The sequence below is a fragment of the Rousettus aegyptiacus genome, unplaced genomic scaffold (assembly GCF_014176215.1).
Source record: "Rousettus aegyptiacus isolate mRouAeg1 unplaced genomic scaffold, mRouAeg1.p scaffold_m13_p_9, whole genome shotgun sequence".
Taxonomy (NCBI): domain Eukaryota; kingdom Metazoa; phylum Chordata; class Mammalia; order Chiroptera; family Pteropodidae; genus Rousettus; species Rousettus aegyptiacus.
In genome coordinates, this window is record NW_023416312.1 from 73900719 (window position 1) to 73927434 (window position 26716).

At 37.2% G+C, this 26716-nt stretch overlaps 1 pseudogene; it reads left to right on the forward strand.

Moving 5' to 3' along the window:
- The first annotated feature begins 1424 nt into the window (after nt 1–1424).
- Nucleotides 1425–26716, forward strand: LOC107508050 (annotated as a pseudogene).

Sequence of the window (26716 nt, forward strand, 5' to 3'; positions counted from 1 at the left end):
GTTCCTTCTGATAATGAGCAATTTCCATAAACTTGGGTTTACTTATTCCAATTTCCACTTGCCCAATGCCCTCAAAGTTCAAAACTCATTTACCAAACAGGGAAAATGCAACAGAAACAACAACTTGGGAATGTCCAGGATAAAGGTGTGTAAGTAAGTACTGAAGCTGGTTTTAGAATGGCTGCCCTGCCAAATGGCTTAAAAAAAAAGTTTTACTGACCTGCACTCTGGCTTCAGGCACATTTAGGCGTATTGCAAGATCCTTTCTGAGTGGGAGAAAATAGCAAATATTCAATATTTAGAGTTGTGGATGAAATGAGATATGCAATGTATAGTTCATGCTCATTTTTAAGTTTATATTCTTCTAGATGCCCCAGCACACATTTCTTCAACACCCAGCTCCAGGCTTGCTTAAGGACAATTTTCTTTTCTGTGCAAAATTTAAGGGAGTGGTGAAAAAACTCAGTATTCAAGGCTAATAATTTTAATGTAGTATTTAAAAAATCAAGACTAATGTACAAAAAAAAAATCCACGATGACCAAATTATTAACACTTTAAATAGAGGCAAGGCAAGATCCAACCCTGAACTTGCACAACAGCCTCTCACTTTCCTCACCCTGATCTCAATCCCAATCCAAATAGAACGTTACTTACAGAAACAAGAGCGTGGCCAAAGCTTCCTGACTCGGTTCGTTTACATACTACATGAAAATATTTACCTTAATGCCCAGCAGGCATCGCTTCTGCCTTGAAGCTAAGGCGGGCTGACTCCAGTAGCCTTAAGGCCTCTAGGTAGCTCTGGCGTTGGAGTCGGGAGGGTAAGAGACCTGGGAAAGCCAAAGGCATCCCAGAACGAGCCTTAGCGTCCTACGAACTGGGTGCCTCAAGTGCGAGACACTTACCGCGCAAACACATCGGGGTATTGAGTGCGTTGGAAAACGCTTTCCAGCTCCTTCAGTTGCACTCGGGTGAACGTGTTGCGTTGGAGGCGCTGCTGCGGGTCGCGAAGCTGTGGACTCTCGGTGGCTGCATGGGTCGGCCCCTGCTGCTGCTGCCGCTGAAGCTGCTGCCAGGACTCCTGGCCGCCGAGGCCGCCTCTCTGGTGCTCGTCGTCTACCCGGTCGGGAGCTCCCGCTTCTGCTGCTCCCTGCTCAGGTTCGGACCGTAGATCCTCCTCGAAGTCTCCTGTTTTTACAATTACTGAGGTCACCCTAGGCTTCATATCTGCAAAGGCTGCAAAGGAAAAGAGAGAGTGATCAGGGCGTTGGAGCCCGGTGTGCATGAGGCGTAGGGAAGCGCAGGCCCGCGACCTGAGAGCAGCGAAGGCGGCGGCGCAGCAGCGATGTCCCATCCACTCGCCTCTCCTAGGGAAAGTTCATTTCCTGGAGTTCGCCAAAGCACCTGTCCCGGCACGGCACTGACCATGCAGCTCTTTCTGGAGCTCATCGACCCCCTGGCTGTGGTAACTGGGTTCTTCGCAGCTGCACCCGGGCTGAGGTTCCATGTCCCAATCTCTATGCCCTCCAGCCCACGGCGATCTCTGGTTCGGGTCCTTTTTCTAGTGCCTGGTCAGGGTGACAGAACGTCTGCCTCAAGTTCAACGCTTACGCGCTCTGGTTTAGACTATTGCTCTTTCTCATTACCTCCTGCAGCAGTGCGGGTGGTGGGTGGGACCTGCTGGGACGCTCACGTGGCCAGGGCGTGGCGGTAAGGTGGGTGGATGCTTGCCAGAAGGGTGCGGGTAGGGGGCGTGTGTGTGTGGGCTTAACTTGCAGATTAGCTGACTACTTCCGATTTGGGTGGAAGACAGCCCTGAGGAAGGGGTTTTGCAGGATTGTGCAAGCCGACCTGGGGCTGGGCGACGGGCGGAGGAAACAGACCTACACTAGCCTTTACAGAAGTGTTGAGAGGAGTCTCTTGGCCTGGCCTTCGATGCCCAACAGTGGGCAAAAGTCTTATTACCCTTAGGTTTTCCAGAGCCGAGATAGGGCTGGAGAAAGCGCCGAGCCCCTAGCAGCCACGGCATACTGAAGCGATGGTAGTCCCCAATGCCCGACTCTACCCCTCGGGAAGTGGGTAGTTAATGGATGGGATTCTCTCCGTTCTTTCTTCAAAGTCCACTAATCGGGCTAGTGATTCAGATGAAATGATTAGCTGGGAGATTACCTGGAGTTAGACTGCTGACGTCTGTATCCCAACTTTGCTTTGCTTTTGCTAGCTGGCTAACCTGGTGAGTTGCTTTTCCTCCCTGTATCTCAGTTTCTTCACCTGTGAATTTGGGTCATAGTAGTACCTACCTCGTGAGATTGCTGTGAAAATTAATTGAGATAGTAACAGTAGCCCATACTCAGTTGTTTCTTACTGTGTTCCAGGCACTGGTCTGAGTGATTTGTTTCTATTAACACATTTAATCCTTTTCGCAAACAACCCTAAGACCTAGAGTTGTGAATCACTAAATTATCAAGTAACTAACTAAAATATAATATTGTATAATATATTAAATATTACATTGTAAATAACTAGATTATATAGAGATAACTCGATATCTGAATGACTAGGAGAAGGCAGGAAGCTGAAAAATACATTGTTCTAATCCAACTTCTTATTTTTTACCAAAATAACATATTAGTAATATAGATAATTTGTGGTACCTAAGCAACAGGAAGGTAACAGAGAAAACGGGGGGGATAAAACCCCTAGAAACTAACTGAAGTCAGGTTTTAACACATTCTTCTCAATGAATGCAACTTTCTACAGGCATACTTCAAAGATATTGCAGGTTCTATTCCAGACCACAGCAAGAAAGTGAGTTGTAATCTTTTTGCTGGAGGGTCTTCAATTTATAAAAACACATCTGTGAAACACAATAAAGTGAAGTGCAATAAAACGAGATACGTTGGTATTTCTTCTTGAAATGAGATATATTACCCAGGGTAAATATTTAAACTAGAAACAACTAGAAATAATCAGGAAGCTACTTAAACCCTAAGGAGGAAAATACATACTTCTTATCACTAGAATCATTTCTTTTCAGGGAAGAATAATAAAAATATTTATTGCAAAAATATCATAAAATATTATAATAAATAAAAAATGTCAACTAGATATATAGTTAAATATGGATAACTAGAGATAAGAAGAATAACTAAAGCTTGGCACCAGAAACCACAACCTTACCAATTATAAATTCTTATTTCTCATTGGAATGAGTTACTGCTGTAGATTATCAATAGTATTTTTGTAACTAGAGAAAACAAGAATACCTAGTTGAAGGAAGGAAGCTGGAATCTATTTCTTTTCAACTCTAAATTTCTTTAGTTGCTGGACTAAAGAATGAATGCCATGGATATCTAATGGTGCCTAGGTCATTAGTAGCCAAGTAATTAATGGTCATATCCAAAATAATGAGTTGAAATGAGGATGCTCAGGAAAAGTTCTCAGAGCAGGAAGTTAACCATTCATCTCAACATCGCATTCTTATCTACTGTTGGAATAACGAGGTAGTACTATGGATAACAACTTGTACCCAGGAAACCAGTTAACTGGAGATGACTAGAGATATTTAGGTGAAGTCAAAGAGTGGAGAACACATACTTCTTAGAATTAACTTTTTATGTCTTGTTAGCATAAGTTAGTTCTATATATGTAATGGTACCTAGGTAGCTTGAACTGGAAACAAGTGCAGATAATGAGAAAAGCTGAGAGAAGCCCAGAAGCTGAGAAGCCCAACTTTTACAAATCCAAATTCTTAAATTTTTTCGAATAATAAATTTGTACTATAGACACTAAGTGGTACCTGGGTTAATAGTAAATAGAGTTAACATGAAATAACCAGGAAAATAAATATATCTGAAACCATGAAGTTTAAAAATCATTTTTTACTACTCTAACTTCTTATTTTTTCTTCTAATAATGAGTTATTAGTATATATAGCTAGCGATACCTGTTTCACTATTTAACTAGGAGAAACATGAGATAATTAGAACAAGTATTTGAAGACCGCAAGATAAAAACAAGCTTTTAATACTATGTTTTCAATTCTTGTTGGCATTTTGCCTCGAAACTATAGATAAGTGATGATATTGCCTACAATAACTAAATGTCTAGAGAAAACTGGATATAAATATATTGACTATCACAATCCAGGAAGCCAAAAATCATTCTTCTGAGCTCTGAAATCATATTTCTTAATGGCATAATCAGTTAATATTATACATAATTCAGGATTTCTAACAAATGAATAAACTAAAGGTGGTTGTGATAAGTAGAATTAGTTGAATCCAGGAAGTTGAAAACCATATTCTTCTCAACTCTACCTTCTTATTTCTTGTTGAGACAATCAGCTAATACTACAGATAACTAAGTGACCCTAGGGCACTAGGTAACTAAAAATAAGTAGAGATAAGTAGAAAAACTTATAGAACTCCAGAACCTAGAAAGCACTTTTTTCTCCCAAATCTAAGTTCAAATTACTTGGGGGAAAATGAGTGAATAGTATGATTATCTAGTAGTTCCTAGGTAATTAGTTAAATGAAGTTGACTAGCAATAATCAATAAATACTCGAGACGAGGCTAAGAAAAACATTCTCAAATGAAAGTTTTATTTTTGTGATAATGAGTTAGTATTATCAATAAGTAATGACACGTATTTATTTAGTTAATTAGGGGTAACGAGATATTCCTAGAAGAATAATTTGTAGCCTTGAAGCTGAAACACTATTGTCTCAACACTAAATATTAATTCTTTCTGCAATAATGCATTAAACTGTAGATAACTATTGGTACCTAGGTACTTTGTTTACTATGTATAGCTAGAGAAAACCAGGAATCTGTATAAATCTGGACGTTGAAAAACCATTCCTCACATTATTTTTTAAATTAAATGTATTGGGGTGGCATTGGTTAATAAAATTAAATAGGTTTTTAGTGTATAATTCAATAATATATCATATATATATATATATATATATATATATATATATATATATATTGCATTGTATGTTTACCACCCAAAGTCAAATTTCCTTCTGTTACTATATATTTGACCCCCTTTACCCTCATCTACCTACCACCCATCTTCCTCCTTTCCCTCTGGTAACAACTAAACTGTTGTCTGTGTTTATGAGTTTTGTTTGTCTTGTTCATTTGTTGCTTTCAGTTTTATATCTCACATTTAAGTAAAATTAAATGGCTCTCAACTTTTTCTGTCTGACTTATTGCATTTAGCACGATAATCTCAAGATCTATCCATGTTGTTGCAAATGGAAGTATTTCATCTTTTCATATGGCTGAGTAATATTCCATTGTATATATGTACCACAGCTTCTTTATCCAATCATCTATTGTAGGACACTTTGGTTGCTTCCATGTCTTGGTCACTGTGAATAATACTGCAGTGAACATTGGGGTGCATATATCTTTACAGATAAATGTTTTCAAATTTTTGGGGTAGATACCCAGAAGAGGGATTGCTGGATCATATGGTAATTTTATTCTTAAGTTTTTGAGAAATCTCTATACTGTTTTCCATAGTGGCTGTACCAATTTTCATTCCCACCAGCAGTGTATGAGGGTTCCTTTCCCCCTACAACCTCCCCAACACTTGTTATTACTTGTCCTGTTGATGATAGCCACTCCAACAGGTGTGAGGTGGTATCTCATTGTGGTTTTGATTTGCATTTCCCTAACAGCCAGTGAAGTTGAGTATCTTTTTATATGTCTGTTGGCTATTTGTATGTCTTAGAAGTGTCCCACATTCTGGCTACAACTACTCATCTGCAGTCTGTAGTTAGCTAGTTACCTGGTTACCAGTAGTTTTCTATAGCACTAAATCTATTCCCACAAGAGATAAAAATTAGTGTTGTAATACATTGAAAAGGTTATACATCACGATCGAGTGGGGTTCATTCCAGGGGCAGAAGGATGGTTCAACATACGTAAATCGATAAACAAAACAAAGGATAAAAATCATATGATCATATCAATAGATGCAGAAAAAGCATTTGACAAGATACAGCATTATTAATGATTAAAACACTTAATAAAATGGATATAGAAGAAAAGTACCTCAACATAATAAAGACCATATATGACAAACTTTCAGCTAATAACATACTTAATGATGAACAACTAAAAACAATCCCTCTAATATCAAGAACAAGACAAGGATGCCTGCTCTCACCACTCTTATTCAATATCGTATTGGTAGTCCTCCTTAGAGCAATCAGGCAAGAGAAAGAAATAAAAGTCATCCAAATTGGGAATGAAGGAGTCAAATGGTCACTTTTTGCAGAAGATAGAATGATAGTTCCCAGGTGCTGGGAGAAGTGGTATTAGGGAGTTATTGTTTAATGCTACTGACTTGTATACCTAAAAGTGGTAAAGAAGGCAAATTTTATGTTATGTGTATTTTACCACAATAAAATAATATTCGTCTTAATACTTGTTAGCATAATGATTTTATACTACAGATATTGACACTGGATGTCTAGTTACTTAGAGATGGTAGGGATATATAGTTTAAGTTAAGAGCTTAAATGTAGGTTCTTCTGGACTTTATTTTTCTCCTAGTAGATTAATGAGTTAATGACGCAGATGAATAATGGTACTTGGTAACTAATTACCTAAAGAGCGTTAGTAGAAAGAGTTGAAGCTTTAAATTGGAAAACATAAGCTTCCTCATTCTAACTCCATATTTCATGTTGAAAGAACTCATAAATCTGAGATGAATAGTGGTACATAGGTAACTAGTTTACAGGTGGTATGTAGAGATAACTACTAATATCTATGGATGTCAGGAAGCTGAAAAAGATGTTCTCAAATCTAAATTTTTATATTCTTTTAGAACAGTGAGTACCATAGATATGTAGGGGGACCTAAATGATTAGTTAATTATAGATAACTAGTGATAACTAGAATAACCAGTTCAAACCAGGAAGGTGAAGACCGCAATCATCTTATTTCTAAATTCTTATTCCTTGTTCTAATAATGAGTTAATTGTACAGCTACCTAGTGGAATCTAGATTATTTGTTAACTAGAGCTACCTAGAGTAAACCAGAAAAATGAGTTGTAGATGTTCAAGGGATTTCTGGGCCGACCAAGGAAAAATATATGACCACAAGGTGGCAGTAGGACACAGCTTTATTCGGAGAGGAATGGCAGTTTTGCAGTGGGGAAGTCCCTCACAGCATTAGTCTGTCCAGAGACTAAGGCTCCTGGGTACCACCATGTGGAAAAGGAAGGAGGCAAGTTAACTCCTGTGGGAGAAGGTGAGCAGCAAGGGACTTACATGTCTAAGTAATGTCACTTAGCACCATGTCGAAGAGTATCTTGGTCAGCACCAAAGGGTAGCAGTGGCTTGTGGTCTCTATGGCCCAGGGCTTATCTTATCTATGGCTAGCAGATATTGGATACAATTTCATTAGGGGTATGTAAAGCAGCTGGGCTGTAAATGGCTAAAAATATGGTTATTTTGGATATGTGTAAAATAATTGGATGTGTAAAAATTTGAGTTTGGTTCCAGGAAGCCTTTGAAGTAATGGGTCTCAGCCTGCAGGGAAGAAATAAATAACCTAGGAACCAATAGACAGAAGCCATTGCAGGCTCACTTATATAAATAACACCAGTTGAAGCCACCAAGCCAAAAAACAACATCTTCTCAGCTTTAAATTCATATTTCCTGTTAGAATAAAATATCAGCTCTAGAGAAACTAGTAATACTGAAGCAACTACTTTACCAGAGTTAACTAGAGGTGACTAAGAAAGTCAATGAATCCAAGAAGTTGTAAAATCACTCTTCTCAACACTAGCTTCTCATCACTTATTTGAATATTGGGTTAATATAAGAGATAGTTAATAGTACCTAAGTGACAAGTTAAGTAGCAATACAAGGTGATTATTGCATGAGACCAGGAAATGGAAAACAAATTACTCTCATAGTTAAATTCTTCTATGTTGTCAAATTAGTGTATTAGTCCATTAGTCATACCTAGGTAACTATTTTGTCAGAAGCATCTAGAGATAACAAAATACACTGATATAGAGATGATGCTGCAAAAATATTCTTCTCACATCCAAATTTCCATGTTTTTTTAGGATGTCGAAGTAGTACTGTAAATAACTAAATTTACCAAGTTTAGATATCTGGTGATAACTAGGTATTATTTGAATGACTAGGTGAAGGCAGGGGGCTAAAAAACAGATATGTCTCAATTCTTTCTCATTGAAAGAATATATTAGTAATGTAGATAATTAATGGTAATTGGATAATTATTTATCTAGAGACGACTGAAGAAAACTAGAAAAGTAACTAAGACTAGAATGTTGGAAAGCAGATTTTTCCAAAGTGCAACTTATTTCTTCCTAAAATAATATATTGGAAAAGTAGATAATTATGAAGTAAGCGAGACATGGAATGCTAGCTAAAAAGTGGTACATATATAAATAAACTAGATATACTACATGTAACTGGAAAACTACTTGAAACCTGAATGCTGAAAAACACATACATTTCATCTCTAAAATCTTTTAAAAAGGAAGAATGAATTATTGATAAAAATAATTAGTAGTATATAGTTAACTATGGCTACCTAAAGAAAAGAATAACGAGTTAAATCTGTGAATGTGAAAAACACAACCTTATCAACTACAAATTCTCATTGCTTGTTGGAAAAATGAGTTACTACAGATTTTCATTGTACTTTTGTAAATACATGCCTAGAGACAACTAGAGATGATAAGAATAACTAGTTCAACACAGGAAGCTAAAAATAAAGTTCTTTGCAACTCTAAATTTTCTTTTATTTATATATTTTAAAATAATTTTTTTATTTTTCAATTATTATTTATATACAATATTTTATTAGTTTCAGGGTACAACATAGTGATTAGACATTTATATAACTTATGAAGTGATCACCCCATATTTCTAGTATGCATCTGACACCATACATAGTTATTACACATTCCTTATGCTATACTTTACATCCCCCTGACTATTTTGTAACTACCAATTTGCACTACTTTTGAAATTTTTTTAAAAAATTTATTTTTCAATTATAGTTGACATTCAATATTATTTTATATTAGTTTCAGTAGTACAGCATAGTGGTTAGACATTACTATAATTTACAAAGTGGTCCTCCCAACCTCCCAATTAGTCTAGTACCCACCTGTCACTATATATAGTTATTAGAATAGTATTGACTATATTCCCTATACTGTACTTCACATCCTTGCGACTGTTTAGTAACTACCAAATTGTACTTCTTAATCCCTTCAACTTTTTACCCTGCCCCGCAACCCTGCTCCCATCTGCCAACCATCAAAATGCTCTCTGCATTTATGAGTTTGTTTCTGTTTTATTTGTTTATTTATTTTTTTAATTTAAATTTTATTTATTTATTTATTATTTATTTATTTAAACAGTGAATTGGTTAATGAAATCTAATAAATTTCAGATGTACACTTTAACAGTAAGGCATATATATATATTTGCACTGTGTTCACCTCCCATAGTTAGATTTCTTTCTGTCACCACATGTTTGACCCTCTTTACCCTACCTCCCCACTCTCCCTTTCCCTCTGGTAACTACTAGTCTATTGTCCATGTCCATGAGTCTCTGCTTGTTTCTCCTGTTCAATTGTTGCTTTTAGGTTTATATCCCACATATAAGTGATATGTGATATTCAACTTTTTCTGTCTGGCTTATTTAGCTTAGCATGATTGTCTCAAGGTCCATCCATGTCGTCACAAATGGTAGTATTTCATCTCTTCTTATGGCTGAGTAATATTCCACTATTTATATGTACCGCTGCTTCTTTACCCAACCATCTATCATAAGACACTTCGGTTGCTTCCATGTCCTGGCCACTGTGAATAATGCTGCTATGTGAATAACATCGATATGCAAATATATTTTTGGATATGGGTTTTCAAGTCTTTGGAGTAAATACCCAGCAGAGGGATTACTGGATCATATGGTAGATCAATTCTTAGTTTTTTGAGGAACCTCTATATTGTTTTTCATAGTGGCTGCACCAATTTGCAGTCCCACCAGTAGTGTATGAGGGTTTCTTTTTCTCCGCATCCTCTCCGACATTTGTTATTACTTGTCCTGTTGACTACAGCTATTCTAACAGGTGTGAGGTGGTATCTCATTGTGGTTTTGATTTGCATTTCCCTAATAGCTAGCAATGTTGAGCATCCTCTCATATGTTTGTTGGCCATTTGTATGTCCACTAAGGAAAAGTGTCTGTTTGTGTCCTCTTCCCATTTTTTGATTGGATCATTTGTTTTTTTGTTGTTATTGAGTTGTATGAGTTCTTTGTATATTTTGGATATTAGACCCTTATCAGAGGCATTGCTTACAAATGTATTTTCCCATTCGGATGGTTGTCTCTTTTGTTTGTTTATTTTGTTCTTTAGATTCCATATATAACTGAAATCATGGATCATTTTTCTTCATTTGACTTACCCCACTCAGCACAATACCCTCTAGGTTCATCCATGTTGTTGCAGATGGCAAGATTTAATTCTTTTTTATGGCCGAGTAATAATCCATTATATATATGTACCATTTCTTCTTTATCAATTCATCTATTGATGGACACCCAGGTTGCCTCCATATCTTGGCTCTTGTAAATAATGCTGCAATGAACATATGGATTCACACGTCTCTTCAGATAAATACCCAGAAGTGGAATTAACGACAGTCTCTGCTCAGCCATCACTTTACTACCCAATCTGCTCCTGACATCAGGAGAAAACACCAAAAGCTTCAGTATGGCCCTCGGACTCTGATGGCTCAATTATTAGACATGGCCTTTGGAGTCTCTAACAATAGAGATCAGGCTGAGGAGGATGGAAGGACCCAAGGTGAGACCAGACAGGCTAAGCGTCAGGCTCAAATGATGGCAGTTGCTGTCAGTGCTGCCTTGCAACCTCAGGCCACCCTATGGGAAATAAGGGACTCTCAAAAGGGACAACCCTACAGCCACAAAGGGGTCTTAACTGTGGGACACTGGGACACAGGAGCAACCAGTGCCCCTGCCCCAGAAAAAAAGGCTCCAGGTCCTGTTCTCAGTGCAAACAATCAGGCCACTGGAAGAGGGAGTGTCCCCCGCTCCAAAGGAAGTTGGGGCTCCCAGATACATGATGGCCTTGTTTGAGGAAGACTGAAGGGGCCCAGGGTTCCTGGTGACTCCTCACGAGAGACATCTTGTGACTACAGAAAAATCCCAGGTGACCTTTGGCATAGCATGACAGATCAATTTTTTAATTGATACAGAAGCTACCTACTTGGTCCTGACAGATCACGTGGGGCCCTTAACCTCCTGTGAAGGCTTGTACCATCACAGTAGTAGATGGCTAACCTAAGTAGAGGTACTTCATCCCACCCCTCTGCTGTCATTTCCAGAACTACCTGATTTCCCAGGAGTTTTTAGTTATGCAAGAATGCCCTACTCCCTTAATTGGGAGAGATTTAACATTCATCCCTTAACCATATCCCCTGGAAATTGAGTCCTCCTTAAAACCTAGAAAGAAGGCTCCCCAGAAGACCAGCAACAAACAAAATGGAAAAGGCTCTACCAGATCCCGTTAAGTACCACCACTGCTGTTAAACTCCATGGCATAAACAGCTGAATACGTTCAGCTAGGATTAAATTTTTCTCCTGAGTCATCACAGGAGCCTCTGACCAGTTCTATATGAAACCTGAAGCTATTATTCAAGAAAAAAAGGAAGACACATTCCCTACACTGACAGATGACTACCCCTGACTTCTTGATTTGTTACTGATTTTGGCATAGGTCCTTGGTCATTGCTTTTCTCTTCACCTTTGCTCTCCCACCCCCAGGCACTCTTCTCAGTATTTGCCTAGATTTCAGTCAGACTCTGAACTCCAGCCTATCTTCATAATATCTACCATACTTAACTACTTCTTCCTGGTTAGTTTTAACTTCTTTTCTGGACCGTATTCTTGACTGAGTAACTATCGATATGATCTTTTTTTTTTTAATTTAAATTTCTTTCTGTCACCACATATCAATATTATCTTAAACCTCTTAATTCTAATCTATTCTCAGCCTCTCCAAGGATGATGGGAATCTAAAGCTTTTGTTAACTTTTCAAACATCATGGCCAAGAGAAACCATCTCTCTAATTGCTGGATCTGTCACCTGCACCCAAAGCATGCCCCCCTTTGGCCTGTTTTACCCTGATTCCCATGATATGTTCTTATTGAAATTTACCTGTTCCACAGTGTCACATCCCTACGATACTCAAATAGAGAGTTTACTATTTCAAGCAGACTGGACCTATGTAAATGTCACTGCTCTTTTATGAAAAGACATTACTAACATGCTTCCCTGCTTGTTCCAGAACCCAGCATCTAAAGATTTAACATCCTCTTACCAAAGCCGTACTGTTGATCCAAGCCCACCAGGGACAGGCCATGATCTCTGGGTGGCAACTTATTTCTCCACTATCCCCATACAATGCAATAGCTAGGGCTCAGCATGCCTATCAGGCACTCACTGCAAATATACGCAGTGGGACTGCCTTAAACAACACTCGCACATAAGATCCAACACCCATTTTGGAGGATGGAGACCAGAAACTTCTACCCTCATGTTGATTATAATACATCTATTGATGCTACCAATTCTAAAATGATTCCTCCCTTTGTTAGGCCCTCTAACTTAAGTCCTACTCCTAACTTTTGGCTCATACTTCTTTAGCCTTCTTGTTAAATTTGTCTCCTCCAGATTACAACAGTTCTGCAAAAAGGTGATGATGCTACAGGGATCTAAACCAATTCCTTCAATGGAGACCATCCTGGAGGGAAATCTGAACCCCCTAGATCAGACAGGCAGAGATTTTTGGTCTCAGGTTAGGTAGTGACTATGCCTTGTCTTAGCAAGAAGTAGCTACAGAAGCCTGACCTCCAGTCTTCCAACATCTCCTACAATTATAGTTCCGAAAATCTCTCTGGGGGGCTTTATGAGGCAGGATAGATAACCTAGGGACACCCCACCCCTCCAGGACATGGCTCCACAAATTTTTCCTTTCTTCAGACCTCCCTGTTATAGCCCTGGTAGGGGGAGGTAAGCCCAAACTGGGCTTTCCCAGCTTAGACATCACCTTTGGCTAAGTCATGACCTTCAGTGAGTTATAATATTATTATAAGCTCATCTGCATTGCAAATACTGCAGCTCCATCATGCATCTGACGCCATGACAGTTCCGGAATCACCATATAAGGAAGAAAGCGAAACCGAGCTTCCTGCTTACTGGAAGGAGATGACTAGGCTACAGCAGTGCCATGTTTCCAGGCTCTGCTCCAAGTAGAAAAAAGCCTGGAATTATGACATCCTCATGTGAACTCTCTCTCTATCCTTCTCTCTCTGAGTTTGCCCACATTCCTCTCTTGAGTGTGTACTTTTTCTTTAATAGAACTTGCACTTTCATGCTTGCTGTCCATCTTGCCCTTGAATTATTTCTTGCATCATAAGACAAGAACCTGGTCACTGGAACTCCAAGCTCTCCAGCAACAGAAGAGGATTTCTTTCTGGTTTGTCAAGTTCACACATCTCAACACACCTGACATCATCTTATAAGGAGAGACCATGGTAGGCACAGAGTACAGAAATCATAATTACAGCAGGCACACATTCCCATGGTGATGTTGCCTCTTTTATCATAACTGGAAGCACGGCAAGAACCAAGTTAGCATATCCCCTATGAGGTCCAAAGGAGGCCTGGAAGAGAATGCGGTCATTATATGTAAAAGATTCCTTTTGTGTTTGTTCTTTGACCTGGAAGGAAGGAGAACACATAACACAGTTGCATGTTTTCCCATTTAGTTCTGACCCTGATTCTATGACATAAGGAAATCCTTAGGATTCTGGGCCAATTCAGGTGCATAGACATTTAAAATCCTTTCACTTCAAATTCTAACCAAATGTGGCTGCTTTTTGCTTAAATGCTGTAAATAACTAAGTTAACCCATCTAGGTTATGTGAGCCACAGACAGAAAGCTTGCAGAAAGAAAGGTTAGTGTCCCCAAAGATAATGGGATTTTAGCAGGTTCACAAAGTGAATTACCAACATTATAAAATAATACTTTACCTGCTTAGGGATGCTGATTCCAGGGTCAGCATAGGTGTGTTTAGAGTTGCTGTACTTTAAAGTGAGATAGTATGCATGATTCTTGCTGGATACAGGAGACCAATTGAGACCTGGCTCCTGCCCTGAAACTGTCTTGGTGAACCCCTTGAAGGAAGTTCTTGAGAAGCAGGTTCTCATTGGGAAAGTTAATTGGAAAGTGAGCTTCCAGATGAGCAAGCAGTTACCTGACTAGGAGTGGATACTAAAAGGCACTTTGATTCTGGGCATCTATGATCTGGCTCCCAAAGTATCTTTCAATCAGACTCTGCAATATATATTCTTACAGTTTAAGAAATGCATGCATTCGCTGCCTAGCTGGACACAGAAACAGATGGATATATTTTTGTTAAAGCACTTTTTCTTCTGATTTTGATCAAAGTTCAAGACTACTTGGATCAGACTTGATAGTTATTCCACATCTTGCACAGCTTTGTCACCCACATCTTCTTGTTGGACTTCTTCACAGCCAGTCGCTCCTCCAAAACATGGTTCTCTTTTGACTGGGATTGCCCTCTGCATGTTTTCCTGAGAACTCATTTTGAGCTCAAAGGGAGAGGCAATGTTCAGGTATGCAAGGGTCTCTTTCTTAAAAATTGCATCCAGCCATATAGGACTCCTACAGCATTCTTGCTACAGATTTCCTAAGTGCTTGCAGAGAGCAATTAGCTGCAAGAAATAAGGACACTGGCAAATTTGGAAAAGAAGGAGTATGCTGCTTTCAACTCCTGACTTATCTTGAAACTTTAAAAAAGACTTCTTAGTTATTCCTGAAACATAAAATTTAATTTTTCACTTCTGTGACATGAAGTCAAATGATACGAGAATGAAACACCATAAAAACAGATATCAAAAGACTCTACAAGTGCTGATTTAGGATGGTTTAGATAAGATTTATAGCAATGAGGGATTTTTCTTCATTGTTTTGTTTTAATTTCCATCTTAGAGAGAAAAAACAGAACTATATTTGAAACCAAATGTTTCTAGTTGTTTGCAAGCTTGCCCATTTAGGCACTCTGGAATAATTATTTGAAATAGCGAAGTTTAAAAATATTCCTGTTATGCTTGGACCCATAACAAGCCCCTAACAGAGTTTGATGAATGTAGGGAAAGCTCATATTTCTCAAATTAAGCAATCAAAGCATAAAGCATTTGGTTCATTCTTCCTTAAAAGTGGTCTGATCAATTTGGAAGGGAAATATAAGAAGATTTTCCACTGGACATTTAAAATATTTTTTAGGCAGCACTGCTGTGAAAGGGGTTTGCTTTTTTTTTTTAAAGGTAAACATTAAAAAATATACCTCCTGGAGGACAATTTTTCAAAAAAAATCTAATGATTTAAAATGATCAATGAGTAAAAGAGAACAAAGGGGATAATGATGGACTAGTTTATGTCAAACTAACCCATTTGCCAATAACGATTATAAATTCTGGCAAAAAAAGCTGTTTGCAGGCATTAGAGAATAACCTAAATAAAAGAGGTAGAAACTGGAGAGGATCAAGGCATTGAAAAAAGGAAAACATAATAGGTCACATCTATATCCATAAGGTTTGGTCTACTGAAATAAGACCCAGTCTGCATGGCATGAGACACTAGAAACTGAGCAGAAAGCTGAAGTCTCAAAGGCCTTTGGAGTCAGGTAACAGCTTAAGGGTTGCTATACTTGCTGTAAATGTAGGGAATAAACTAGGAAAGGAAGGTTCCAGGGGGATTGGGGTTTGGGAAGTTCTCAAATCTGTATGTGAACTTCCCTCAAATACTTGGCAAGCTCTTAAATTGTACACATGTAAGGTTAAAATCCAAGGAGAACAGAGGCAACGCAATGATAAGAGGGTTGGAAGATCCAAACCAAGATTTTAACTGTGCTCACACAGTGGAGACAGAGATAGGAGTTTAATTCAACCTAAATTAAGGGGACTAGACAATACATCAGGATTCCCACTGAAAGCAAGAAAAAGTCACACCTTAGGAGTAAAAAGTATATTCCTGGACTAAGAGATTCTCCTTAGGTAAAATTGAAATAGACCTGTTCTTTAAGAGGATAAAATCTGTCAGTAATTTAAATACTTGTTAGGAAAAAACTCAACATGGTTTACGAGAAAATAACAGAAAATTCAGAATATCTAACACACAGCCTCCACAGTAGTCAGTAAATGAATGAATGAATAAATAATGAAAGTAAAAAATACTGCCAAAGTTTTTGTATATTTAATGTAATTTCTATAAAAATCCCAGCAATGTTTGTAGTAGACACAGGCAAGCATATTCTAAAATTTACATGGAAAGGCAGTTGACCCAAAAGAGCTAAAATAATTTTGAAAAAGAAGAATAAAAGATGAAGGAATAATTTACCAGATGTAAATAAGTATATGTATTTATTATATACCTACTGCAATTTAAAAAGTGTGGTATCGGCAGAAGGACAGAAACATAGGTTTATAGAACAGACTAGAGAGGCCAGACATAAACTCATAAATATTCTCAACTGATTTGTGTCAAAACTGCAAAAACAATTCAATGGAGGAGAGATAGACTTTTAAACAAATGATGCTGGAGCAATTGTACATTCACAGGCAAAAATCTGAACCTTGAACCAAATTTTACATCTTATACAATATTCAACTCAAAATTGATCATGGACTTAAATATAAATTTTTAAAACTTTAGAAAAAATCATAGGAGAAAATATTTGGAACCTAGGACTAGGGAAAATAAGACCAAAAATATGATCCATAAAACATTAATGTCAAACATATAAAAATTAAAAGCACCTGCTTTGTGAAAGATCCTTTAAAGAGGATAAAAACAAGCTACATTATGGAAGATACATTTGTAAGCCACATAGCCTACAAAGAACTTGTATTCAGAATATATAAAGAACTTTTAAAATTTAACTGTAAAAAATCGCCCAAATGATCCAATTTAAAATGGGTAAAATGCATAAACAGACATTTCACCAAAGAAGACACACACATTGCAAAAAGGCATATGTAAAAATATGCAACATCATTGGTCCTTATGGATATGAAAATTAATGTGACAGAGATATCACACACCTATCAGAATGCCAAAACAAAATAAAACAAAACAAAATTGTAACAACACTGAATGGTGGCAAGAATTCAGAAAAGCTGGATCATTCATTCTCTGGAAAACAGTTTGGCAAATTCACATCAAACTAATCATGCACTTGCCATTCGACCTAGAAACTGCAACCTTGGGAATTTATCTCAAGGAAATGAAAGGTTATATTTACATGTTCATAGCAGCTTTATTCACAATAGCAAAAAAGGTGGAAACAACTTAAATGTCATTCAAATGGCAAGTGGTTAAAGAAACTATGGAATACTATGCAGCAATGAAAAGGAAAAAACTACTGATAGATATAATAATTTAGACAGATGTCAAGAGAAAAATGCTGAGCAAAAGAAGACAATATCAAAATATTATATGGTATACGATTTAAGCTATATAACATTCTAGAAATAACAAAATTATAGAAATAGAGAACAGACTTGTGGGTTCCAAGGGTTAAGTAATATAGCAAGAGGCATGAAAACTACACAGATTAACTAAATATTAAACCGAGTAGAATTCAGAGCATGTTATGTGCTACTAGACACAAGAACTTGGCTGATCAGCCATATGGTCAGACCATGAGGAATTTACAGAACAAAGGAAAATTTCTACAGAGATTACTAGCAACTATTATTTACCCATACCATTAACATTTACCAATTCCAGAAAAGGAGTATCCATACCAGCGTTTACCCATACCAACAAAGCTGTACCTTGTACAAAGATAAACCCAACCATTCATTTCATTTTTTACTCCATGTAATTAGTAATTTTTCATAGAAACTAAGAACAAATGTAAACCCAATTCCTCAAATATTAGAGGTCTCATTCTCTGATTCCGAGAGACTATGCCCTGTCTATGGAACATCATTCCTTCTCTAATAAACTTTTTTGTGTCTCTAACTCTGGTTTGCTCTTGAATTCTTTCCTGCGCAGAGCTAAGGACCTTCCCTCTCTCAGTGTAGAACTCGATTCCCCACTTAGGGGAATTTGCCCCATCCTGCATTATAGGGATGAGGAGAAGAAGGATAGGCATGGATGGATGGAACTGTTCTATATCTTAATTGTGGTGTTTGTTACACAAATGTACACTTGTTATAAAATTGCAGAGAACTATGCACAAATACCAATATACAAATATAAAATTTATGAAATCTGAATAAACTCTATGGACTTTAATAATGTCGATTTTGATATTATACGATATTTATGTAAGCTGTTAACAATGAGGGAAATTTGGTGAATGGTATATATGATCCTCTTTTACATTTTTTTGCTACTTCCTGTGAATCTATAATAACTTCAAAATATAAAATAAAATAAAATTTTAAAAGTAAGAGAAATAAATACAAATAAGAAAATAACTATTTACATGTAAAAAGCATGAAAAATGTGACCCAGAGTCAAAAGAGAAATTATTCAATAGAAAATAACACTGGTAAATATGTTACAGGATCTATGGATACAATAGGTATAAGGATAGAAAATATCAGGAGGATATGAAAACTATTATAAATAAATGAAATGAAAATCCTAGGACTAAAATATACAGCTTCTGAAATTAAAATAAATTAGTGGATGGGATCGATTAGTGGATAGCATATTCAATAAAACAGATATAGGTCAATGGTCCTGAATATCTTTCCATATAAATTATTCAAACTGAAAAGAACAACATAAGACTAGAAAAGCGATGAACAAAGCTCTATTGATCTGCAGAACAACATCAAGTGGGCATCATGTGTGTAATTTGAATCCTGGAAAGAGAGGAGAGAATTAACAAGAGGAAATTTTTTAAAGATATGCCATAGACTTGCAAAACACATCTAGTAATGGCTATTTGTCCAAAATATACACCGATCTCTTAAAATTCAACAACAAAAAATAACCCAGTTAAGAAATCAGTAAGGAGTGATGTGAGAAACATAACAGAAGGAGAGATGTCCCCAGATCTTTCCCTTTGAAACAGTAAGTTGAACATCTAAAACTCACAAAAAATACCCAAACTGCACACCAGCACATCTGAGCGTGGGATCTGTGCATAAGAGCTACGAAAGAAAGATTGAAAGATCGGAAGCCTGGAAGTCGGTTGGTAAACTGGGAAAAACAAAGAAGCTGCCCCCTGCAGCCAGAGCACCCTGCAGGAGGAGGGGGTGGGGAGAAGGTGCAGTGAGTTCCCTGAACATACCCGCCTGGGAGAGCTGAGAGTTCCACGTGGCTGGCAGCAGTGCCTAGGCATCAGGGCAGAAAGCAGAGAAAAGAGGATGGCAGAGGAATGGGTATGGCAGAGAAATGGGGAAAGAAGAGAAACAAGAGTTGATTATTACCAGCCATGGCTGCAAAACACAACACTGAGCCACAGCCCCCATCTCCTCGTATCCTCCAAAAACATACTGCAGAGCCCCAGCGGAACCTGAGCAAATGCTACTAAAACTGTCATTAACACTGATAGGAACTGAGACCAAGGGTAGCTAGTGTGATTGAATATCTATTAGAAAAAAAAACATTATTAAGGCTTTATAAAAAGCAAGGATACAAGAAGCTTAGCTGCCACCTACTGGAAACCAAAGAAAAATGCCTTCTTTGCAACAGACTAAAGAGAGACTTTAATATAAATCTTCTTTCTGGGAAAAAAGCAGAATACACTTACATTAATAACCAGGTGAAGAAATAATCCATTAAACACCATGCACAACCAGAGCGACAAGGCAGCTCAGAAAGAAAGAGAAAAATCTCCATAAAATAAACTTATAAACATAGAAATATGCGACTTAAATAACAGAGAATTCAGGACAGTACTTCTGAAAAAAATAGATGAGATCCGAAATAATTCATATCAATAATTTTAAGAATTGAAAAAAAAAAACAAGATCAGCAGAATGAGTTCTTTAGCAAAGAGACAGAAACCCTCAAAAAGAACCAATGAGAACTTCTGGAGATGAAAAACACTGAAAGAGATAAAAAAAAATGAAATAGCAAGCTTGGGAAATAGAGTCAACCATGTGGAGAAAAGAATTAGTGATACCAAAGACAGAAATCTAGAAATAAATCATAAGAAAGAAGAGAGAAACAGAAGGATGAAAAATAATTAAAGAGAAATATAAGAACTAGCTGATACCATCGGGAGAGAAAACATAAGAATAATGGGCATTACTGAAGGCGAGGAAAGGAGCAGGGACTAGAAAACATTTTCAGACAAATAGTTGATGAGAATTTCGCAAATCTGAGGAATAAGCTGGAGCTTGGAATTTGAGAAGTCAACAGAACACCCAATTATCTCAACCCCAAAAGGCCTTCACCAAGACACATTGTAATAAAGTTATCAAAAATCAATGAAAAAGACAGAATTCTCAGGGAAGCCAAGGAGAAGATGGTAACCTATAAAGGAAAACACATTAGACGATTGTTGGACTTAGCACAACCTTACAGCCAGAAAGGAGTGGAATCAATTTTAAAACTATTGAATGAAAGGAACTACCAGCTTAGAATAATGTATCTAGCTAAGCTCTCCTTTAGATATGAAGAAGAAATTAAGACTTTCCAGAAATATCAAAATTGAGGGATTTCTCAAGTATGAGGCCTGCATTACAGGAAATACCGAAAGGGATCAGCTCATCTAAAACAAAATGGCAAAAAAAAAAAAAAATTCGCAAGCAGATAGAAGCAGGGGAGTGCAACACTCACTAAGAACAGGGAATTATAAGCTTAAATAATAAAAGATTTGCTATAGCAAGATAGTAATGAACGTTCAGCATACATAGGGACAAATTGAGAAAACAATGACTGAAAAGTGGAGGATTCAAAGATTCAAATTCGCAAAGGAGAATGGAGATAAGGCATGCACAGAAGAAAATGGACGACTGTGTATGTGTGTGCGGAGGTAACTATCTTTACATATTTGTAATGATAACCATATGTCAAAGATTGAGAACTGAAGTATATAACATAAAACAAGAAGGACTGGAGGGAAAACCCACAAAACCCAACCAAAATTAAAAAAAAAGCAGACACACAAGGACGAGGAAGCAATGGAAACACTGAGCTACCAGAAAGTAAAAGAAAATAGCTATAAGAAGATTTTGTATTTCAATAATCACCCTAAATGTAAATGAATTGAACTCACCAATAAAAAAGGGATGGAGTTGCAGAATGGATCAAAAAAGAAAACCCAACAATTGCTGCCTCCAGGAGACACATCTCAGTTCCAAAGACAAATACAGACTCAAAGTGAAAGGGTGGAAATGGTATTTCAAGAAAATGGCATTCGGGGAAAAGGGGGAGTAGTGGTATTAATATCAGATTAAATAGACTTCAAAGTAAAAAATGTAAAGAAAGATACTGAGGAATACAGCATAACAATAAAGGGAATCATGCATCAAGAAAACATAACACTTATTAATATCTATGTTCCCAATCAGGGAGCCCCAAAATATATAAAGAAATTACTAACAGAACTAAAGAGAGAACAGACCAAAACACTATCATATTAGGGGACCTAAATACCCCAGTGTCAGATATGGACAGAACATTCAAACAGAATATCAATAAGGAAATAACACCCTTAAAAGACACATTAGACCAACTGGACATAATTGACATCAACAGAGCCTTTCATTTCAAACAGCTGTTTGTTTATATATTCTTCTCTAGTGCACATGGAACATTCTCAAAGATTGACCACATACTGGGACACAGAGATAGCCTCAACAAAAATAAGAGGATTGAAATCATACCAAAGATATTCTCTGATCATAATACTTTTAAAGGTAGAGATCAACTATAAAAACAAAGTGGGAAGAACTACGAATATATGGAGACTAAACAACATGCTACTGAAGAATGACTGGGTCAGAAAAGAAATAAAAGAGAGATCAAGAAATACATAGAAACAAATGATAATACTAGTACAACATATCAAAACTATTGGGACATGGCAAAAGAGGTCATAAGAAAAAAGTTCATATCATTACAGACATGTCTCCAAAAACAAGAATGAACCCAAATAAACAACCTAATGCTTCATCTTAAGGAAAAAAAACTAGAAAAGGAAGAACAAATGAAGCCTAAAGTCAGCAGAAAGAAAGAAATAATCAAAATTAGAGCAGAAATAAATGAAATTGAAAACAACAATAACAACAATAGAAACAATAAATGCAACGAAGAGCTGGTTCTTTGAGAAGGTTAATACAATTGACAAACCCCTGGCCAGACTCACCAGAGGGAAAAGAGAAAGGACACAAATAAACAAAATTAGGGATGAAAGAGGGGAAATGATGACAGACACCAAAGAAATACAAAGGATCATAGAAGAATACTATGAAAAACTATATAACACCAAATGTAATAACCTAGAAGAAATGGACTAGTACTTAGAAAGATACAGCCTTCCTAGACTGAATCAAGAACAGGAACATCTAAATAGACCGACCAGCACTATGGAAATGGAAACAATCATCAAAAACTCACCAAAAAGTAAAACTCCAGGACCAGACGGCTTCAACAGTGAATTCTACCGAACATTCAAAGATTTAATATCTTTTCTCCCAAAACTCTTCCCAAGAATCGAAGAGGAGGCAATACTTCCCAACTCATTCTATGAGGCCAATATTAACCTGATACCAAAACCTGGTAAAGATAACACACAAAAAAGAAAATCAAAGACCAATATCTCTCATGAGCACAGATCCAAAAATCCTAAATAAGATACTAGCGAACTGAATACAGCAACTTATTAAAAAGATTATACACCACAATCAAGTGGGTTTGATCTCAGGTGTACAGGGATGGTTCGACATACACAAATTGATTAATGTGATACACTACGTAAACAAATTAAAAAATAAAAATCATATGGTCATATGAATAAGATGCAGAAAAAAGATTTGACCAGATACAGCATCCATTTCTGATCAAAACACTTAACAAAATCGATATAGAAGGAAAGTACCTTAACATAATAAATGCCATCTATGACAAACCCTCAACCAACATTATACTTAATGGTGAAAAACTTAAAACTTTCCCTCTACAATCAGGAACAAGGCAAGGCTGACCACTATCACCACTGTTACTCATTATAACATTTGCGGTCCTAGTGAGTGCAATCAGGCAAGAGAAAGATATAAAAGGCATCCAAATAGCAAACAAAGAAGTCAAACTGTCACTATTTGCGGATGACATGATTCTCTATATAGAAAGTCCTAAAGACTCCACAAGAACACTACTAGAAACAATAAGCAAATACAATAGAGTTTCTGAATACAAAATCAATGTTCAAAAATCCATAGTGTTCTTATACTCTAATAATGAAGTGTCAGAAAAAGAAGTGGAAAAAAAGAATTCCTTTTGCAATCACAACAAAAAGAATAAAATACCTAGGAATAAATCTAATGAAACATGCGAAGGACCTATATAATAAAAACGACAAGATCCTATTAAAAGAAATTGCAGCAGATACAAAGAAATGGATTGGAAGAATCAACATAGTTAAAATGACCACATTACCTATAGCATTATACAGATTTGATGCAATCCCTATCAAAATCCCATCACATTTTTTAAAGAAATAGAACAAAAAATTATCAGATCTGTATGGAAAACAAAAGACTCTGAATTGCCAAAGTCATCCTGAGAAAAAAGAATGAGCCTGGAGGCATCACTCTGCCTGACTTTAAATTATACTACAAAGTAACAACAATCAAAATAGCATGGTATTGGAGAAAAACAGACACATAGACCAGTGGAACAGAATCAAGAGTCCAGAAGTAAACCCATATTTATACAAGTAAATGGTTTTTGACAAAAAGCCAAAAACATACAGTGGAGAAAGGAAAACCTCTTTAATAAATGGTGCTGGGAAACCTGGAAAGCCAACTGCTAAAGAATGAAACTAGACTGTTATCTATCACAACACACCGAAATTAACTTAAAATGGATTAAGGACCTGAATATAAGACCTGAAACAATAAAACACACAGAAGAAAACATAGGAATGAAACTGAAGGGCCTTGTACTTAAAGAGTATTTTATGAATTTGATCTCAAAGGCAAGGGAAGTAAAAGCAAAAATAAATGAATGGGACTACATAAATCTAAAAAGCTTTTGCACAGCAAAAGAAACCATCAACAAGGTATGGAGACATCTATACCTTGGGAATATATACTTGCAAGCTATGCCTCTGATAAGGGGCTGATATTCAAAATATACAAAAAACTTATACAACACAAAAACAAACAAACAAACAAACAATCCAATCAAAAAATGGGCAGAGGACCTGAACAGACACTTCTCCCAAGAAGACATACAAATGGCCAACAAACATATGAAAAGACACTCAACATCGGAAGCTATTAGGGAAATGCAAATCAAATCCACAATGAGATACCATGTCACACCTGTTAGAATAACTGCAATCAACAGGAGAAGTAATAACAAATGTTGGAGAGGATGCGGAGAAAAAGCAACCCTTGTACACTGCTGGTGGGACTGCAAATGGTATATTCTCTATGGAAAACAGTTTGGAATTTCCTCATAAAACTGAGAATTGATCTACCATATGATCCAGGAATCCCACTGCTGGGTATTTACCCCAAACACTTGAAAACCCATATCTGAAAAGATATTTGCACAGCAATGTTCATAGCAGCATTATTCACAGTGGCCACAACATGGAAGCAACTGAAGTGTCCCATGATTGATGATTGGCTAAAGAAGCTGTGGCACATATATACAATGGAATATTACTCAGCCATAAGAAGAGATGAAATACTGCCTTTTGCGACAACATGGATGGAGCACGAGATAATCATGCTAAGCAAAATAAGCCAGGCAGAAGAAGTGGAAAATCATATGATATCACTTATATGTGGGATATAAACCTAAAAGCAACAATCAAAACAAACAGAGACTCATGGACATGGACAATAGACTAGTAGTTACCAGAAGAGAGGGGGGAGGGGGAAGGTTGATGGGGTAAAAGAGGTCAAATGTGTGGTGACAGAAAGAAATCTAACTATGGGAGGTGAACACACAGTGTAAATATATAGATGCCTTACTGTTAAAATGTACAACAGAAACTTACCGGATTTCATTAACTAATGTCACCATAAAAAATTAAAAAAGAAAAAGAAATGAGTAAACGTTCTGAACAGATACTTCACCAAAGAAGCTATACAGATAACAAATAAGCACACGAAAAGATACTCGACATTTTCCATGAGAGAATCACAAATTTAAACCAACAATAAGATAACACTACATTATATTACAATAATTAAAACCCAAAAAGCTGACAATAACAAATGCTGGTGAGGAAGTGGTGCAGTAGGAACTCTCACTGGTGGTAGAATGTAAAATGCTACCTTTACTTTGGAAGTCAGTTTGGCAGTTTCTTACAAAGTTAAACATATTCTTATAGAACAATCCAGCAATAGCACTCCTATGTATTTATCCAAATTAATTAAAAACTTAGGTCTACACAAAATCTTGCCCACAAATGTTTATAGCAGCTTTATTCATAATAACCAACAAGTTAAAAGGTCAGTGGTTGCTAGGGGTTAGTGGTGGGGAGGGGAAAAATAAATAGATAAAAAACAAGGGTGTTGGGTCCCAGCGACCTGTTGTTTCTCCCTCTGCATGGCGGCTGGCCCGCACCTGAGCGGCATAGCTGGGATTGGTGGAGGCCCGCCCCGCCCCCCCTCCGTCCCTGGGGGCTCTACCGCTGTGCAGGGAGCAGTTGCCTTGAAGGGTGGGCTGCTAGCTGGAAGAGCTGGCCTGTGCGGTGCGTGGCTGCCAGCTGGCCTTAGTACTACAGCTTTACGGGCTCCTGCCCAGCAGAACATACTCTATCCATCGCCTCCCATTCCTCTTCTGCTACTGGGCGCTGCTGTGTTGTGCCGTCTGCGCAATTTTGAGACATTAGCTACCCAGGAAAAATGACTTTTACTCGTTTCAGCCACGTTTTGAGGATCCGTGTGCCTCCAACTCAAGTCTGGCGTTCATCTCTGCAGGGTTTGTGGCTCTTTATGCCCCCAAACATACTCTAGATGTCACAAAGCACATTACTGCAGTAAGAAGCACCAGACTCTAGACTGGAGATTGGGATGTAAGCGGGCTTGTGCACAATCAGATAATTTGGATAATACTATTCCAGACCACAACTTCTTCCAGAATTGGAAGTTATAATAGAAGCAGAAGAGGTGATTACACCTGAAGATGCAGAAAAAGATGAATTGGAGATGATAGGGAGCATGGGTGAAGCAACTGGGGAAGAATTAGATTCCATGGCAAAACAGGAATCTAGGGAAGATCATTTTTTCTACAAGCTTAAAACTAAAATAGCCCTGGAACCAGAACAGATTTTCAAATGTGGCAGAGAGATTGCCCCCGTTTGGATCTTTAGTGAAAATATCCCTCAAGAAAAGGATATTCCAGATTGCCCCTTTGGTGCCAAGATAATATTTGAATTCTAG